Genomic DNA, 19715 nt, shown 5'->3' with positions numbered 1-19715 from the left:
ATCACTTCCTCTGCCGCTTCAGACACGGCTTGAGAGGGGAGTCAAGGCTCTGAGAGCATCAGGAAGGTTTGCCAATCCGTGTCTTGAGCAAAGAAGTGACATCATTATATTTACATTTTACATAAAAAATAAAGTGAACCAGAAGTAAACCACAGAGTGTATTATTTATAAACTTAATTGAGATTTTTCACTGCATAACCCAAAAACAGAAAAATAAGATTGGTTTAGCTAAGACTATAGGATACTGGGAAGCTGTAATACTGCAAAAGATACAACAAATTACTTTCCATAAAAATGAATCAAAGCTGGCCCTGACAGGTTTCCAACACGTAATCAAGGACTAACATTTGCAATTTATAGGACTGCTTGTAAATCTTCAGAGACAGAAAAACTCCAATTGAGAAAAGAGGTGAAGAATGTGAGCAGCCAAGATATTGGGAGAGGGGATGCATATGGCTAGTAAGAAATGAAAGCATGTTCACCTTTATTAATATTCAAAGAAATGCAAATCAAGATGAGCTTCCATTTTACATCTGTCCTGATGGTACAGAGGAAAAGGAACAATGTCCAGGTGTGTGAGAAAAGCAAGCTCTACAACAGGCGTGGGGACATATGCCTGCAAGCTCTATGACAGGTGTGGGGACACATGCCTGAAATCCCAGCACCCGGGTGGGGGGGCAGACAGCGTGGATCATGAGTTTGAGATCAGTCAGGGCTACACAGCAAGTTCAAGACTGCCTGAGACACACACACACACACACACACACACACACACACACACACACGTACATGCATACACACATGCAATGTGTGCCCTCACACACATATGGATGCATGTGTGAACACACATTTTAATGCACACACTCACATATAACATGAAAGGAGAATAATAAGGTGATTGTGAACAAAGAAAAATAATATGTAAGTATGGAAATGTCATAATGAAAACATTATTTAGAATGCTAACTAAAACATCTTAATTTTAAAAATAAAGACTGAGAATCAGGGATGTTGTCCACTGGATAGAGTACACGCAGAAAGCCTTGGGTTTGACCCTCAGAATATCACAAAAATAGGCATGGCAGCACATGCTTAGAATACCAATGCTCAGGGGAAATGAGGGCAAGAGAGTAAGACGTTCAAAGCCATCCTAGGCAACATAGTAAGTTTGAGGACAGTTGAGGGTGACATGGGACCCCTCTCAAAATAATTCTTAAAAATGGTATATATATAACATACATAGCAAATTATATAAAAGTTATATGTACAGGGAGGCACTGTCGCAATGGACACAGCCTTGCTTCACTATCTGGTTGTGCAGACACTCTCACTATTGTAAGAATCAGAAATAGCTTTGCCTAGGGCACAGTAGCACAAAAACACAGGTGACAGAAGTTTGTGCCAGGGCAGGCTGCTGCCTTCCGTGAACAAACTGGGGGAGAGGTAAGTAATAGAATGGAGTTCCAAGGCTTTTCCTAGTGTCTGAATCTGAAAGGGAGAGATAACTTACAGTGTTCCAGAGCCTTCCCTTCCAGACAAGGGCAGGGTTATAAAAATGTGTTGAGCATGAACGTGCTACATCAAATGAGATGAATGTGTTGTACCTTGAAAGTCAGTACAATGTGGGGTAGAGGTGTGACTCTCTGCATGTGTAATTCACACATACCTAACACCAGCACTTCCTCTCCTTCACTGTTCCTGCTAGGAGAGGTGTAACCCTGAACAGATAGGTGGGCAGACACTCCAATTCTTCCTTATCAATAAGTGTTTATCTCCCTTGACCTCCCGAAAGAGTTGGCCAGTCTTCCTGTTGCCTGCAGCTGCTTTCTGACTCCCAGGATGTCCTGGACTGAGACTAAGGACAAGTTTAGAATCCAAGTTTAGATTCCAGACTGGGACACCTGCTGCTAGACAAGTCCTGATACAGTGCTATACAATTCTTGTCCTGACAGCCAGACCCCAGATCCCTAGTCATGTGCTGATTTCCTGGTCCTGGGTCTGGTTGTACATGGCTCCTAGTGTCTTATTTCCTGTGAGGTGGAGTGCACTGCCTGGTTGGTACCATTCCCTCCTGTGGGGAGATGAGGCCTGCCTGCCTGCCTCCCTCCCTGCCTGCACCTAAGCAATCATCATCACTCTTATCACCACTCTGATGACCCACCTGTTTTCATACCACATGCCTACCTAGGTTATCTATCAGCTGTCCCTTTCCCATCACAGGTGCTCTTCCCAGCTGTCCCCCTCCCATCACAGGTGTTTTTCCCAGCTGTCCCCCTCCCATCACAGGTGTTCTTCCCAGCTGTCCCCCTGACCCCCTCCCATCACAGGTGTTCTTCCAAGCTGTCCCCCTGACCCCCTCCATCACAGGTGTTCTTCCAAGCTGTCCCCCCGACCCCCTCCATCACAGGTGTTCTTCCCAGCTGTCCCCCTGACCCCCTCCATCACAGGTGTTCTTCCAAGCTGTCCCCCCCCCCCGACCCCCTCCATCACAGGTGTTCTTCCCAGGAGAGGGATGCTGTTCCAGTGTTTGTCACCTGTTATCCCTTTACCACACGATATCTATTCCATGCCTGGCTTGTACCAGCTGGCCTTATTCTGTTGAGATAATCAAGTGATCTATTGCCAGTTTGAAAGCTGACAGAATGAAATCAGTTTCAACGTTAAAATGTGTTCATCTCATTTACAAAATATTTAAAAAGAAACACATTTAACAGGATATATATACATATATACATACAATGAAAAGTTATAGTATTTGAACTTGAGATTCAAGAAAAACAAAATGGAACACAATGCTTATGGGGAGTATAAAGACTTGCTAGCAAGGAGTCAGTTCTCCCCAGGCGGATCACTAGATCTACCCCATTGCAATCAAAGTCCCAGTGGGCCATTTGTAGGCAGTGATAAACTGACTGGAAGGCATGCTAATCTCAAGACTTACTATAAACTACAGGGCCAGGCAGTGTGGTACCGGTGTGAGAGCCAACATGCATAGCAAGACACAGAAAGAAGCCTTGGAACAGAACCTCCAGGGGAGGGTGGATTGTTTCTGACAAAGACGCTGAGGTACTAAAGGAATAAACACAGTAATAGCAAACAAGATACATCAACCTGTCAAAAGGTTATATGTAAGCTGTGCTCTCCTGGGGTGTGTTCCCCAAAACAACGGAAATTCATGATTATGGAACACCGTTCTCTACATCAACAAATCCACCCCAAAAGGCAAGTAGTCAAAATAATAAATTCTGAGTCATTTTCTAAAAAAGCCACCTCGAGTAAAAAGTCTAACTTATTCAAGTGTAAGGTGGAAAGGCCTCCAAGGAGAAAGAGAAGAGAAAAAAAAAGCATAAAACCTCCTCAAAACATGGAGAAGAAATATTCTAGGGAAATATTCTAGAGCATATTTAAGATGGGGGACTGTTAAAGAGGACTACCAATTGGAACATAGGGCCACCGATGGAGGAACTAGAGAAAGTACCCAAGGAGCTGAAGGGGTCAGCAACCCTATAGGTGGAACAACAATATGAACTAACCAGTACCCCAGAGCTCTTGACTCTAGCTGCATATGTAGCAAAAGATGGCCTAGTCTTCATCATTGGGAAGAGAGGCTCCTTGGTCTTGCAAACTTTATATGCTCCAGTACAGGGGAATGCCAGGGCCAAGAAGTGGGAGTGGGTGGGTAGGGGAGCGGGGCAGGGGGAGGGTATAGGGGATTTTCGGGATAGCATTTGAAATGTAAATGAAGAAAATATCTAATAATAAAAAAAAGAGGACTACCAATGTAAATCCTAAAAGCACGCTGTGTCAGGTCTCTGTAGTCAGTGGAGAACAGGGTGCTGGATAGAGGCCACCGCACTCTGACAGAAACGAGGAAAGCCTCACTATGTGCCAACAACAGAGGCGTAACGGGCTACTCTCAGGACGGATACTAAATTTGCATCCCACCTTACAGTATACACAGAGTCTGTGACCCATTTGGAATTCATCTGAATGTAAAACACAAAACACTAAAATTACTAGAAGACAAACAATCACAGAACAAGGAGCCCTACCAAGGGGCAGGGACACTTTGTAACTGAGTCTGGAAACCTAAGCCATCAAGGGCAGGACAGCCTTCTGATACTGTATACTTGTTATTTTTAACTTGATAAAGTAAGAGATACCTGTGACTGTTAATGTTAACTGTCAATTTGACAGTCTAGAGCAGTGGTTCTCAACCTTCCTATTGCTGCAGCCCTTTAATACAGTTCCTCATAGTGTGGTGACCCCCAACCATAAAATTATTTTGTTGCTACTTCATAGCTGCAATTTTGCTACTGTTATGAATCATAATGTAAATATCTGACATGCAGGATTATCTGATATGTGACCCCTCGTGAGGGTCCAGACCCACAGGTTAAAAACCACTGGTCTAGTGTGGCCTGGAAAATGGGCCTGTGAGTCTACTTCCCTGGGTAGAGACCCTGGGCTGTACAAATGGAGAAAAGAAACAGCACTCACACAGTTATTGCTTGCTTCTGATTGCAGCTGGGATGTGACCAGCTGCTCCAGGTTCCAGCCACCTAGATGTCCCCACCTTGAGCTGTGAGCTCAAACAGTTTCTTTCTTGTTCATTTTGTCAGAGTACTTTACCATAGCCACAGGAAAAGAAACTGAGACGGTGCTACAGAAATAAAGTCACTAAATAAATGATTTAAGTGGTCTGGGTAAACACGTGCTGGTCATATAACAGCTCTGGGCTCTACCATACTGATCAGAACAGCGCATGCAAACAAGAGAAAAGGTCTGGGACAATGCACAGCAGAGCTGTGGTGGTCTGAAATGCTTGGCCCACTGGAAGTGCATCTATTAGGAGGTGTGGCCTTGCTGGAGTAGGTGTGGCCTAGTTGGAATGGGTGTGGCCTTGGAGTGGGTGTGGCCTTGGAGTGGTGTGGCCTTGGAGTGGGTGTGGCCTTGTTGGAATGGAAGTGCATCACTGTGGGAGTGGGCTTTGAATTCCTATGCTCAAGCTGTGCCCAATGAGGAAGAGACCCTCTTCCTAGCTGCCTGCAGAAGAGAGATTCCTCCTGGCTGCCTTCGGATCAGGATGTAGACGTCTTGGCTTTGGCAGCACCATGTCTACCTGCATACTGCCGCACTTCACACCATGATGATAATGGGATGAACTGCTGAAACTGTAAGCCAGCCCCATTGAAATGTTTGCCTTTATAAAGTTGCCTTGGCCATGGTGTCTATTCACAGCAATGAAACCCTAAGGCAGAAGTGAATCTAAACGTCCAACCTCTGCAGCGGTCAAGGGCATGTGAGCGGAAGGAACAATGAAGTGATTCCTCACATTACCAGGAGTCGAGAGTGTGGGTTCAGGATGAGGACAGACACTGCTGATGGAGATATGAAGTGTTGTACCTTTCAGGAAAAGTCAGGAGATAGCTCTATTAAGATTTCTGAGGGGCTGGAGAGATGGTGGCTCAGTGGTTAAGAGCACTGATTGCTCTTCCAAAGGTCCTGAGTTCAATTCCCAGCAACCACATGGTGGCTCACAGCCATCTGTAATGAGATCTGATGCCCTCTTCTGGTGCAGCTGAAGACAGCTACAGTGTACTCATATACATGAAATCAATCCTAAAAAAAAAAAAAGATTTCCGAAAGACCTGTGGCTCTACCCCTAGGATTTTAAGCACAGAAACAAAGCCATTGGAACCTGCAGACACAGCTACAGAGATGGCCGCAGCAAAGCTGCTGGTAGTCAAACTTAAACAACCAGAAGCAGATGGGATGCCCATCAGTGGGCCACCGTTGGATAAACCGTTGTGGCCATCATCCCTTTAAATGTTATATATGTAAGTGATCTCTACCAGACCAAGCAGTATCTCACTGAAACGGAAACCCAGCGCAGGCCCCTTGACATCTGCACACAAATGCAAACTGTTCATCTTCACAAATGAGTAACAACAAAGATGATCTGCCCTCCTACCTATAGGTACATACATTGACACTCGCAGGGAGTGACTAGGGACTGAGACACCATACTGGTCACTTCAGGGAGGGTGGTCATGTTTACTGGGTCATACGGAGAAGATTCATCATTTTATAAAGAAAGAATATTAACCATTAAAACAGTGAACTTAGGGCTGTAGAGACATGGATATGTATATACACATAATTTAAAAATAAAATAAAAATTTTTAAAAAACCTCCAAAATTAGAGTGAAGCTTGTATTGTGTGCATTTGCACAGTGAGTGAATGAACGCCAGTTGGCCCGCATGGTTGATGAGGGCTATCCAAGGGCAATGAGAGCTCACCAGCTTCCTGATCTCTTCCTCTCTCGTGATATTTTCTTACCACATGTTTGTTACACGGTGACTATGTGACCTACTTACCCTCTCCAGTCTTTTGATTTTGAGCTCAGACCGTATATTTTCTATACTGTCATCTGGTTATCTCCAAATGGCGCTGGTTCCAGGATCCCCCCGCCCCCTTTCCCAAGATACTAAAATATGAGGATGCCAAAGTAGCTTATTAACAAATGGCCTAATATTTCTATAGGATGCTTCCACATTCTCCTGTATACTTTAGACATTCGGGCTGGCAAGATGACTCAATGGGGAAAGGTGCTTGCTGCCAAGGCTGAGGACCTGGGCTCGATCCCTCAGGTCCGTGGCGGAAGAGAACCACCTCCTGTGAATTGTCCTCTAACTTCCATAGGTACACAAACACCCCTCACCCTCACCCACTAAGTACACAACTACAAAATAAGTTTTCTCTAGATTACTTATACTCTTGTAATATAATTTTAACACCACCTAAGTAGTTGTTAGACTTAGTAAACTATAGTGACATGTGTATATGTAGAATATAGTCTGCAGTTGATTGAATCTCAGGATGTAGGGCTTAATTTAAACACTTAATTTCTAGTTCTCATAGCAACACTGCAATGAATGAGGGCCGCTGTGTTCAGAGAGGTTAAGTGGCTTGCCCCATAGCACACACATGAATAATAAACATGGCAAGTCAAGATCTAAGCGTGAGGACACACATGATGGCCTTTAATATCTGTGATGGCAGAGTTTAAATGGATACTGTGAGGTCATTGCCTTCAATAATCTCATGACTGCTAGCACTTCAGTCTATGGTGAGTAGGGGACAGGGGACTGTGTTATAGACATCTCAGTGACAGCGTGGGTGCAAATACTCGCCTACCCACTTGGGTCCTTGTAAATAGTCATTGACTACTACTTAGTTTTGAACACACACACGCACACTCACACAAGATAAGCTACATTTTCTAGGCTCTGGACTTGCTTTCTTTTCCATACAGGGACTTTTTTGTGGTCCATACCAATTATGATACAATTTGTATGTCATAATATGCTCTGATGACCCCAAGATTAGCCTAAATGTAGAACAACACAAAATCACTACATCTTACCTTGGAACAAGAGTCTATAATAAAGGAGAAGCCACGTGTTTCATGTTATTTGCTAGCTATTTGGAGCACAAAAGACCTAACAAAGGTTCCCAGGGGAAAGAGAAATGTGTCATTGTAATACAAGTCAACAGGAAATAAACACATTGCACGTATGCACAGGATTTTCTCAAACATACACAGACACTAAAAGAGTTTTCCGAGCTTGTCCACGTATTTTCATTGGGTTTAATTTGAAGGAAAAGGAGGGTGCTGAAGGCAGACTACACTCAGGGCAATGGCTGGGCGTGTATAAACGAATATAGATGAAGCCTAGAGCTGCTTAAATTCACCTCTCGAGCCTACTCCTCATGCCTAGCAGCCTTCGACTCTGGAAAGTAGATAGATGCCAGCAAGGAAGAGCCAAGGGGGGAACGGAGGCCATGTAATGGCCGTGGTCTCAGCTGCCTCCAACCACTCTGGTTATCTGCCTCTCTCTCTCCACTGCCTAAGTAAACGTTTCCCAGCCACGCCGATCCCACCAGCTTCTCGGACCTGTGGGTACCTTGTACCCATCTCTCTGGCTGGAACTCTTCCCCTTCCAAATCCATCCCAACACCAGGTCAGGGAAGCCATAGGTTGGGTCCCTGCAGCCAAGTAGGTCCTCTTGGTGGCAGCCCTATGGCCATGCCATGCACAGTCACACACTACCAGCTGCAGGCTCTACACAGAAGTCAGCTGAGCATCCTCCAGCTGCTACCTCCACATCCGATTTGTTATGGTTGGGACATGGAGTGTTCTCCACAAGAGGCTCACCTGTTGAAGGCTTGGGCCCCCAGCAATGAATTGCTCTGTGGTGGGGCTTCGGAGACATGATTGTACATCAATGACCCATCAGTTCACGGGTTCTTAATCTGATGGCATTATTGAGAGGGGGTGGAGACTAGGAGGTGGGCCTGGTTAGGGAAAGAGGGTCGCTGGAAGCAGGCTTTCCATGGATGAACTTATCCCGTCCTTCCCTATGTTCTCTGTCACTCTGCTGAGGTGAACGCTGCCCCTGCCATGTGTTCCTGCTGCCACATATTCTGTCTCACCACAGGCCTAAAGCAAATGAAGCCAGCCCACCACGAACCATCCTCCTTAAAGCTGAGGTACTTAGATGTCAGTCATTGACCCATCATCTACTTGATAAATTCAACTGTAAGATTTATTCCTGCTCTGTACAAAAAGAGGTCCAAATGTCTTATGAGCCGTCCTTCTGAGTGTGGTACCAGATAACTGGGCTTCTCCTCCCCCTCTTCTTTGGCCTCACACATGACAGACAAGCCTTCAACAGCTGAGTTACACTCCAGCCTTAGCACGCTTGGTGGGCAACTATTTAACAGTATGGAATTTCCCAAATGTCTTTATAGTTTTTATATTAAAGCAAAAAGGGGGAGGGGAGTGCAGTATGTACTGTGAGCCAGAGTATAGACATTACAGTACTGTTCAGGGATGAAAACACGGGACTTCCAAGGACACAAATGCCCAAGTGCTATGTAGCTGTATTTGTATGAAATGCCAAGAATGGACAAACCACACGGACAGAAGTGGCCGAATTGTTGCAGGGGACACAGAGGCAGAGGGGAGATGTATGGGGGACGGAGAGTGGCTGCTGTTGGGCCTGCAGTTTCTTCTTGAGCAACTGAAAATATGGTGATGTTTGTGCCAGCCTGTGAACACACTGACGCCCACGGAATTACACTCGGGCCAACTTTATGGCATTCACATCACGTCTCAATCAAGAGACTAGAAGGCCTTTCAATAGACTGCTGCTCCAGGCCAGGCCCGGCTCCCCAGCTTTGAGCTTTTCCTTGACTGCTCAGGGCAAACTTTAAGCAGTAATAGGGAAATATGGAAGTTCCAGACTGGCCTAGGCAAGCCAAGAAAACAGGTTCTGGGGCTGGGATGTATTTCAGTGGTAGGGTGAAGAGTAAAAGAGGTCTGGGGATCAGGAGGCATCAACACAGAGGAGTGAGGGTGGTGAGTGTCAAGGCTGTCCACACTGCTCCTGATCAGTGGCTGAACCAGAACCAGCGTGAAGGGGGCCCAGGGCCCAGATCCTACAACTGTTTCATGGGATTAATCCGGAGCCTACAGCGGTGTCAAAGGCACCGAAGAGCTTGGATGTGACAGAGCTGAGCTGGCACGGAAGCACACGATGAGCTGACTCAAGTGACAGGTGTGGGTGAATGGAAAGGACCTTCTTCCTCCGTGTAGCATGTGGGAAATGGCCAGGCTCCCCAGATGATTTCTGTGGAAGATGTTTATGAAGATGGAGGGTAGGGAAAAGAGACATCTCCTCCCTGAGGGGAGAGAAACTCAGCGCCCACAGGCGGGATGCCACAGGGGCTTTCCCAAAAGGACTTGGGACACATTAAGTTCTCACAAACACAACACAGGGAGAGCAACACAGGACTGACTGGAACACCTCCTGGGAGGGTTTGCATAGTGAAAAAGGCCGCCGCGGAGTTCTAGCCACACCACCAAACTTCTGATAAGCCCTGTTCCCCAGTTGCATCCCAGCCCTCTGTCATTACTCACCTCCATCTTTCCACATCTCAAAGTCTTCAACTTACCACCTAGACAGTACCATTAGTTCCACTTGCTGAACACTTACAAAGCCCCTCCAGCTCTGAGCACCTTATCTTACTAGCCCCTCAAACCTATGAAGATGATGTGAACAATCCCTAGTTCACAAAGAAAGAGGCTCAGGGGGCTGAATGGGCACGCTCCATCCATCTCTCTTCCCCATGTGCTAACTCATTTCGAGGGACCAGCACCTGTCATAGGCACTCAGCAAATGCAGGCACTCCTGAGAGAGGAAGTTCAAGTCCATCTCGAACATTGGCTCCAAGCAGAGCCAAGGTCTTATCAAGCTTGCCAGGCTGTGCCAGCATTCACTCCTGCTCCTGACTGTGAATGTGCCTAAGCCCCAGAGCTGCCTCATCTCTCCACAGCACAGAGATCATCTCTCATGGTGGCCAATTCTAGGCACTATCTGCCAGTAAAAGATAGTATCATTAGATAGAATGTATTGATAAAAATCAGCTTTTACTCTGCCTTCCAAATTCTTATTGCAGGTCTTGACTGGTTACCTCAGACAAAATTTTTTAGCTTTATTATTTATTTGTATGTGTATGGATGTTTTACCTGCATGTACATCTGTGCACTGCATGCATGTGGTGCCTGTGAAGGTCAGGAGAAAGCACAGATCTCAGAGAACTGGAGTTAAGAGATAGCTGCGAGCGGCCATGTGGGTGCTGGGAGTTGAACTTAGGACCTCTGGAAGAGGTATGCGTGATCTTAACCACTGAACCATCTCTCTAGCTCCACCTCAGACAATGTCATGCCAACTCTCTCTCAAACTCTTTAAGGACCAACTTGCTGACTAGGCCTGAGTAGGACACATTTTCTGGGGAGGTGGCTCAGGGTTAGAGTTGGTTCCATCTCTAGCACCATCTAGGATTAGAGATTTGAAAAGACAGATCGCTAATCAGACAGATTTGTTGATTCAAGAAACTAACATAAACTTATAGCTTCCCTTTATTTAAGAGCCATTGCTAGACCCAGTGGCACACATACCTTTACTCCCAGTACTTGGGAGGCAGAAGCAGGTGAATCTCTGAGTTCAAGGCTAGCCTGGACTACATAGAGAGTTCCAGATTAGCCAGGGCTACATAGTGATGTCCTATTTTAAAACAAACACAGAAAGGAAACCTCGCTCAGTTACTACGGATGTAACTGTACTCCCCCTACATCACCCCTGCCCCCAGCACAGGCTACTGTGGACCCCAGGACACAGCCTAAGGTGTTACGTTTTACTCAAGAACAAAGAGTTTGGGGGCAATGGATGGCTAATGAGTTAAAGGTCCCTGGCACTAAGACTGACAACCCAAATTCCATTCCAGGGACCCACAAGTGGAAGGAGAGAATCAACTCCCGTGGGCCTGTGCTTATGTACTATAGTATACACAGACACACACAGACCAAAGGTGTCTGAACCTGCCATGGCACATGTGCCTAGACGTACACACACACTCACACACACTCACACTCACACACTCACACATACACACACACATCCACACACACCACAATTTTAAAAGTTTTTTTTTGGGGGAGGGGGGTTTGTTTTAGTCAGGAATACCTGATTACCTTGGAAGAAAAGTTAGTTACTGGATGCAGGCCTGGGGGGCAGGGGCGGGGAGTTGAATATTTAGTGATCTGGACCTTTGAAGATTATTATATGTTGATATGCTTATCTTGCAAAGAAATCGTCAAGCTATACATTTAAGTGCTTTTTCTGAGTATTAGCTTTCACTAAAAAGTAGTGTGTATGTGTATTGTATGGGTGTGTTTGTGTGCATGTGTGTATATACATGTGTATGTGTGCGTGCGTGTGTGTGTGTGTGTGTGTGTGTGTGTGTGTGTGTGTGCGCGCGTGCGTGCGTGTGTGTACATATGTGTGTGTGTGTGTGTATGTCTATACCTGGAAGCACAGCTCAGTAGTACAGCACTTGCATAGTATGCACAGCCCCTGCCCTCAATCCCTGACATCAAAATATCTACAAACATAAACAAGCATATGTACATATCTTTTCTTCTTTGATATTTACTTACTGAGGGATACATGCTTGACAAGGAATGACCACATGGCTCCCAGAGACTGATATGATAGCTGTTTGGCTTGGCACAAGTGCCTTCACCTACTGGGTCATCTTAATGGACCACAATCCATTTGAAAGCTTTTTTGGGGGAGCACTAGGACCTCAACCAGAGCGTCATGTATGTTAGACAGGCTTTGCCATTGAGCTATAATCCCAGCCCCGACATCTGTATTTTAAATATGTCCTTAGCCACTCTACCTATTTTTCCCAAAGTCACCAAAGCATATGAATATGCTTTGCCACTTGGGAACTCCGCAAACTTCAGCCAATCCAAGTAACTTCACCAAGCTGAGGGGGATTCTGCATGTGCTAGAAATAAGTGATTTGATTTTAAAATCTGAGGGGCATTTGGCTTGCAGAGCAAAATGAGCGCATCAATCCTCGAGGACGGAAATCTAAATTAGTAAAAGGAGAAAGGAGGGCAGCTTCTCAATCAATAGAGTGCCTTGCTCTGAAGAAGGACAAAGGGAAACGCATGACCAGACAAAGGAGAGAGAATAAAGACCCCAGGCCCGAGAAATTCCTGCAAGCCAATGGCGGATTTGAAATCAACAAAGGGACAGGCTGGAAATGGACCCTGGTGGGACACAAAGGTGGTGTGACTGAGTGCTGGGTACTGCTAATATGTGGGACACACACACAAACACACACACACACGCACACACACACACACGCACAAACACAAACACACACATACGAGACAGTGACAGCCCCAGAACACTGTGCCAAAGCAATGAAACTGGACAGATGTCAGGGGGCGGGAAGTGACAATGCCCAATTCAGGATGCAGAATGCTCTCTTCTCCTCCCTGAGAGAAACTGGCCATTCACAAAACCTTAACTTCATTTAGCTCAAATGACTGCAAATTTAAATGAGGAGACAGAGGTCTCAGTGGCTGGAAAGATTCCATGAAATATTGCCTAAATGGGTCAGCCAGATGCTCCATCAGTATCAACCAGGCCGTGCTTAACTCTGGCTAATACTTGGTGTTGAAGACATAGGGATGACAAAAGAGGAACAAACTCCACTCTAAATATGGTGAAGTGTACTTCCGTGCAATCTCAGAGCCTGCCATTCAATTTACTATGTTTATTTTCTGTCTTCTTTAAAAATCTATCTATTTTTATTTCTATGTGTGTACATTCGGATGTTTCTGGAGGCCAAGCAGGGACATCCGATCCCCTGAAGCTGGAGTTGATATGGAGTTGTAAGCGGTCCAATGGGGGTGCTGAGAACCAGCCCAGCCCTCTGCGAGAGCAATAAACACTTTTAATCACCAGCCATCTCTGTAGTCTCTATTGTTTGTTTGTTTTTGAGACAAGGTCTCATGTAGCTGAGGCTAGCCTTGAATTTGATACATCACCTTACTCCTGATTCTCATGTCTACTGACCAAGAGCTGAGCTGAGATTACAGGTTGTGTCATGGTACCCGTGAAAATGCTCGTTAAATGTAAACTATATACCCAGACAGTCAAATTTTGTGTCACCACAGTTAGGTACCATGTCCACACATTGAGCTCATCACCTAAGTTGCCCATCAGCTGGCTATACTCAAAGGAGACGTTCCTCAATAATGAGAACAACACTCATCTAATCAGTTGAATAAGAAAAAAACCAGGCTGACATCCCCGAGGAAAAACAAGAAGCAATTTTAGCTTACGGCTGAACTTCTGGCTCCGGCCCATATTTCTAACTCATTGGCCTACCCTACAAATGACCAGGTGTGGCAACACCCAAACCATTTGCTAACACAAGCGCTAAACAGACCCCTGAGGTTTGAGCAACGATGACCACTCCCTTCTCTGAGTGAGAGACCCTTTATATTTGTGTGGCCTCACTGTAAACTTGGCACAATCAAAGGATCTACTGCTGTATAGAGAAAATGCTTCCAACATGTTTCGAAAGTTAACAATTCAGTGAGATCTATGTTTATGTTTTTTTCTTTAAAAAAAAAAGACTTATTTATTTATTATATGTAAGTATACTGTAGCTCTCTTCAGACACCCCAGAAGAGGGCATCAGATCTCATTACGGATGGTTGTGAGCCATCATGTGGTTGCTGCGTTTTGAACTCACGGCCTTTGGAAGAGCAGTCGGTGCTCTTAACTGCTGAGCCATCTCTCCAGCCCCTACATTTCTTTATATGGTATGTGTGTATGTGCATGTGTGTGTGTACATTTTTGTGTGGATGTGAACACATATACTTAGAGTGGATATGCATGTGTGTATGTACATGTTTGTGTGATGTGAACACATATACTTTGGATGGATATGCATACGTGTGTGAGGGAGTGCAAAGGTAAGTGCTAAGTATCTTCCTTTATGGGTTTCTGCCTTATTTTCTGAGACAGAGTCCTACTGAAGCTGAAGATCACCATTTCAGCCAGACTGGCTGGCCAGGAGTCAACCTGTCTCTGTCTCCCCAGGTTACCAACTACATCCAGCTTTTGCATGGATCCAAAATAAGGCCATCTCCCTAGCCACAGGGTCTTAGCTGAAAAGCTAGAGCTAGGCTCTTCAACATTTCACCATTAACTAAGCATGGCCGGACATCTCACTTACCAGAACAACAGCCCTCACCAAAAGGTGCTCAAGTTCTCCTCTGGATGGTATGTATGAGACAGCAGGCTACCCCACATATAAGCTCAGGTCACCAAACCTGGGATTGGGGCACTTCTGGAACATTCCTAAACTCTCCAAGTTCTCAGCTGCTCAAGGCAGCTGTGTGTTCCAGACATGCTATTCCTGCTATTTGCAAGGGTGGAGCCTCAAAAAGGAGTCTTAGCCACAGTCTGTGGTCCCCACTAGAGACAGGAGCCTGCTCTAGGGAACGAGACCAAATGGGGTTCAAATGCTGCCACGTGGGCACAGATTATGGGGGGAGGAGTGTGATGTGGTGACAGTGATATCATTTTTGTGGGCTACTTATCCCGTGCCATTCACTGCTCTCCAGTCTACACGCCCACCAAGTCACCTCATTTTCTGGCATGTACTGTACCCACCACACTTATAGTTCCTGAAAGACACTCACCTAAGGTGACAGACAGGAAAAGGCTAAGGGTCTGTTCTCCCCACCATGACACTAACTCTGAGCCCAGGTTATAGGAGCAGGTCTCTACGGAAGGAGTTAAGGAAACAAGCCAGACCTTCATAGACTTAGTGATGCTGAGGGCTGGCCAAGCTTCAAGGACTGAAAAGGAAGAAATCATAAACATATCCTCCTGGATTGACCCCACTAGATTGACAGCAGCTTTCATATATACATATCAAATTCATAAAATACTTACTTAGCATTCCAACCTTTGTCTTCCTATATAACCTTTCGAAGCAATCTTAATAAAGTCTTATTCACTCGCTAGCAGTGCAATAAGTCAAATATCTTAAAAAAATAATGAAACGCACATGTTTTGCTCTCTCTCATATGCATTAGTTTCTTTTACAGTATTCCACACTGACAAGGTGCTCTGGGTGATTCCTCTAAAGGATCCACACAACTCTCTTTCCTGAAACAGTGGTTTATGGAGTAAGAGGGAAGATACCGGATCCCATCAGAAGCTTGGAAGTTATTGTTTATGTGAAAAAGAGAGCCTGGGTCTCAAATCTTCCAAGTTTTACACTTGCCGTCTTCTACTGCTTTTCTAGGAGCTACTTCAAAAGAAAAGTATCCCTGAGCATGGTTTGCCTTTGCCCATGGGCTCAGAGGCTCTAAGTCCCCATCAGAGGAGTCGAGGGCAGAGTGAGCTGAAGAGGCAGGAGTGTGGAGAGAGGTGACTGGAACCCAGAAGAGAACCTGGATGAAGGCTACACCCAGTTTCCAAAGCTAACTTTGGTCAGCTGTGTAAATCCATGTAACCAGAAGCATGCAGCCCGTGGGGTTCAAGCACACAGACCACCTAGACTCACCTAGAGGCCGTGCTAAAAAAACACCCCTGGGGTTCCTAGGCCAACTACAAAATTGGGTAGTTAACTGAGGTCTCTGGGTTCATGGAAATGAGAGTTAAAGATGGCATCCTAGGAGTCCTTTTCTGGGGTCACTACACACGTCTCTGTTCCTCCTCGGTTCTATTTTCTAGGGGTCTCAATAAGAAACGGGCTTATAATGTTGACGCTAGGGAGCCTGAGGAAGGACTGCTGCAAGTTTGAAGCCAGTTTCAACTATACTGCCTAAAACACAAAACAAAACAAAACAAAACCAACAACAACAACAACAACAACAAAAACCCCACCCAATCCCAACATACTGGAACCGGGAGGTAGTGACACACATCTTTAATCCCAGCTTTCTGGAGGCAGAGGCAGGTGGATCTCTGTGAGTTTGAAGCCAACCTAGTCTACACAGTGAGTTTCAGGATAGCCAGAGCTACACAGAGAAACACTGTCTCAAAACAAACAAACAAACCAAAACCAAACCAAATCTCATAGGTTTATTGCAAAAAGAACAAAACAATAAAATGGTTCTCAAAATGTTTCCTTTGGGGAAAAGGAAAAGAAGAAAAAATTTCCTTTCCCAAGAAAAGCTCTCTATTGTCAGATTTGTGGTTTTGCAATGTTGGAATTCTAGTCTTTATATACCTGGATGAACCTACTCAGATATAAATACATGGGGATATATACAGATGTGTGTGTTGTGTGTGTGTTGTGTTGTTTAAGGTTTAATGAAACTGTACTTAAACACACCCTGTGATTTAACTGTACTTAAACACTCCAGCTAGCCTTTGGAGACTAGCTTTTTAAGTTCCAAGAAACATCTTCCCAAATTACCTTTTAAAACCAATGATCTCTAAATTCCCCATTTCCTATAGTTAGTTAGGTCCTGAAAGAAGCAGTCCTCAGGCAGATGACCATCCACCTCCAGCAAAATGACCAGCAGTCATATAATACTTTAATGCAAATGGCTCATCAGTTAACTAGACAGCAAATCTAAAAAACATCAGGTCTATAGTTTGACATTTAGTCTTTCACTTTGGCTGTAAGAACATGTCTGATTTGCTTTTGCAAATCAGCAATAAATGAACTTTATGCCAAAGATTCACCTTTAGCTTATCAGTCACACAATTATTACCAAAAAAGGAAAAAATTAAAAACAAACAAACAAACCCAGAAGAATTACCGCTTTTGGCTGTTCACTTATCAGGGCGCTGCTGCTGACACTGTGCAAGGTGCTTAGACACTCAGCAACAGAGAAGGCGTTTAGACTGAAGACTCTGCTCATTAGCCTTCCTATGGGTGAGCAGCCCCCACCTAAATCATCATCATCCCACTGTAAGTCAGCGGACGATATGAGGGAAGGCAAAGGAAGCCCATACGCTTGGGTGTGGTCACCGACAAATGGAAGCTTTAAGTCCCTGGTTCTAAGTTCTAAAACCAAGAGCCGCGCCCTTGCCGACAACTAAGGCTTCTCCCCAATTTACCCCAAACCTCACCAGCCCCGTGGGCTCATTTAAGAAGCATAGCAGCTCCTAGACTTGGGCTCAGGCGGTCTGGGCAGACAAAGCCTGCTTTACACCGCAGAGACCTTCGGCCTTTGGGACTTGCATTCTGTCGTGCTGCTCCGCGCCACTATCTAAACTCGTCAACAGCGTGTGGAGAACAAGAGGCGCTGCAGCCAGCGACACCAGAAGCTGGGGGAGGCGGCTGTCCCCCGACTCCACAGCCTGGGGGAAACATGCGACTCCCACTCGGAATTCCCAGGGGTGCCAGGTGCCCTAAGGCAAATCCCAGAGACAGCACGTGCTCTGAGGTTTCTCGGTAAGCGTTTTCTGCACCAGTACACCTCACACTTGAATTCTGGGGGCGGGTGGCCTTGCGTGGACCGTAGGTAGACCCTATGCAGGCTATTGTTCTCAGGGTCTCTGGGGCGGGAGACGCCCCCCCCCCATCCGCCTCCCAGGCAGCATCTGCCGCTAGGCAAAGCCTTTCAGCTCCGTGCGAACAGGGCGTGCCGGGGGGCGCTGCGGATTATCATAAAATCCTAAACGAGTCCCCTTTGGTGGTTCCAAGCTCAGAAACAAAGCTCCTAGACGAGCCAGCCCAGCCTTGTCGGGGACCCGCCACCCGAGCTCTCTGGCCCAGTCCAAGGACCACGCCCAGCCAGACCAAGCCCAAACAGCGACTGGCCTAAAGCTGGAGTCTTCAGGCGAAGACTCTTCCCTCCTCAGCTGCCTGCCCTACCCCGATGGAGAGCCCCCCACCCCCTTCATGAGGAAGACCCATCCCCTGTACAGCCTCAGTCGCCTTCCCATGCCTGTCTACTCTCCCCAAACCCGGGAGGTCTCCACCCTCCCTTCATCTCCCCGCCCCTCTTCATTCTTCAGAGCAGCCTCGCCTCGCGCCACCTGCGCGAAGCTTCAGACCCGCCTCCCACCCAATTGTCAGCCCTTCCCAAACCACAGCCTCCTCCTCCAGATTCGATCACCTGTCCCCACCCATCTCCCCCTTTCTGCTCAAATCCAGGCCTCCACGCCCGTTTGTTCCAGCCATCTCCCCAGGCCCGGGGCATCGATATCCCTCACCCACCAAGATAGATGCTGCGTGGCAGACTAGGCGACATGGCTCCAGCGGAGGGACCTAGCGCCGCGCCGCCAGGGGCTGGGCAGATGCAAGAGGCCTTTGTGGTTTCGGCAGGTGCCTCTAGGGCCTCTGCTCTGCTCAGGGAACAGAGGATACAAACGATGGGGTTAGGACCACGTTAGGCAGATATCAGACCAGAGGCGCAGTTGGTGGGAACTAGGGACCGCGGCGATCCAGGGACGTACAAGAGGACAGGTCCGGCCACCACAGAAACACTCCCCTACACCCCACCTTTTAGCCATTTACTGCACGTCGACCAGCTACGGCTGCGCGACTACTGGGTGCTAGGCGTGAATCCCTTCAACTTAGCTGCCTCCTTATTCTAGCTATTTGTAAATCTTTCCAGCACACATTAATGCCTTAGGCGTCGCAAGTCACCAAGCCGAGTTCTGTGGGACTACAAAGACCCAGACTTGCGCCCCACCTTAGTCCGGATCTGCCTGAATCCTCAACATCTCTTTCATCGGCTGGAGGAGCCTAGGCGCAACCCAATTCCCTCCCTTTTGTGAGCCTCAGGGAGAAACTGAAAGAGGGGTGGATGTTGCAGCCCGGAAAGATCAAGCCCACCACCCTCCCCTTGCCATCACCCACTGCTCCAGGATGATGCGATTGTGCGGGTCCGTCGGTCGGTCTCTGGGTCTCGCCGCGGCGCGGTAGCTGCGGTTGCACGGGGCGGGAGCGGCTGCTAGCGCGCTCTCTCGGTGGCTGCCTTGCGCGCCTGGAGCGGAGTCCCGAGTGGCGAGCGGGGGTGGGGACGAGGGTGGGGGCGGGGAGCCGCCTGGGCCAATCACGGATCCGAGGGCTCCGCCCCAAGTGCTCGCCACCTCGAGCTAGCAGGTTAGGCGGAGGCGGGACCAGTAGCGCCCCGCGTCCTCCGCGTTGCCGCCGCCTTTGGGACTACAAATCCCGACAGTCCCTTTTGCAGGCCCCGGGTCCGAGAAGGGACAGAGGGCATGGCCCCAGGACCTCGACAACCCCCAGCCATCTAAGCGCCATTCTCAGCGTTCCTTTCTGGTCCCATGGTAACTAG

General features: G+C 47.0%; 1 protein-coding gene across 3 annotated transcripts in view; it reads right to left on the bottom strand.

Moving 5' to 3' along the window:
• Dpysl5 (dihydropyrimidinase-like 5) overlaps window positions 1-19715 on the bottom strand; it is an 87806-nt gene extending 68091 nt beyond the window's left edge. For 2 of the 3 annotated variants that reach the window (NM_001356948.1, NM_001356949.1), the window contains exon 1: window positions 19277-19715. The gene's annotated coding sequence lies outside the window, so the exon portion shown is untranslated. Of the gene's footprint in view, window positions 1-19109 lie in introns of all 3 variants that reach the window. The other variant, NM_023047.3, reaches the window with a different exon arrangement.

This window comes from Mus musculus, chromosome 5 (genome assembly GCF_000001635.26).
Source record: "Mus musculus strain C57BL/6J chromosome 5, GRCm38.p6 C57BL/6J".
Classification (NCBI taxonomy): domain Eukaryota; kingdom Metazoa; phylum Chordata; class Mammalia; order Rodentia; family Muridae; genus Mus; species Mus musculus.
Note: the sequence above shows the minus strand (reverse complement) of the source record. Positions and strands in the feature narration are given on the sequence as shown.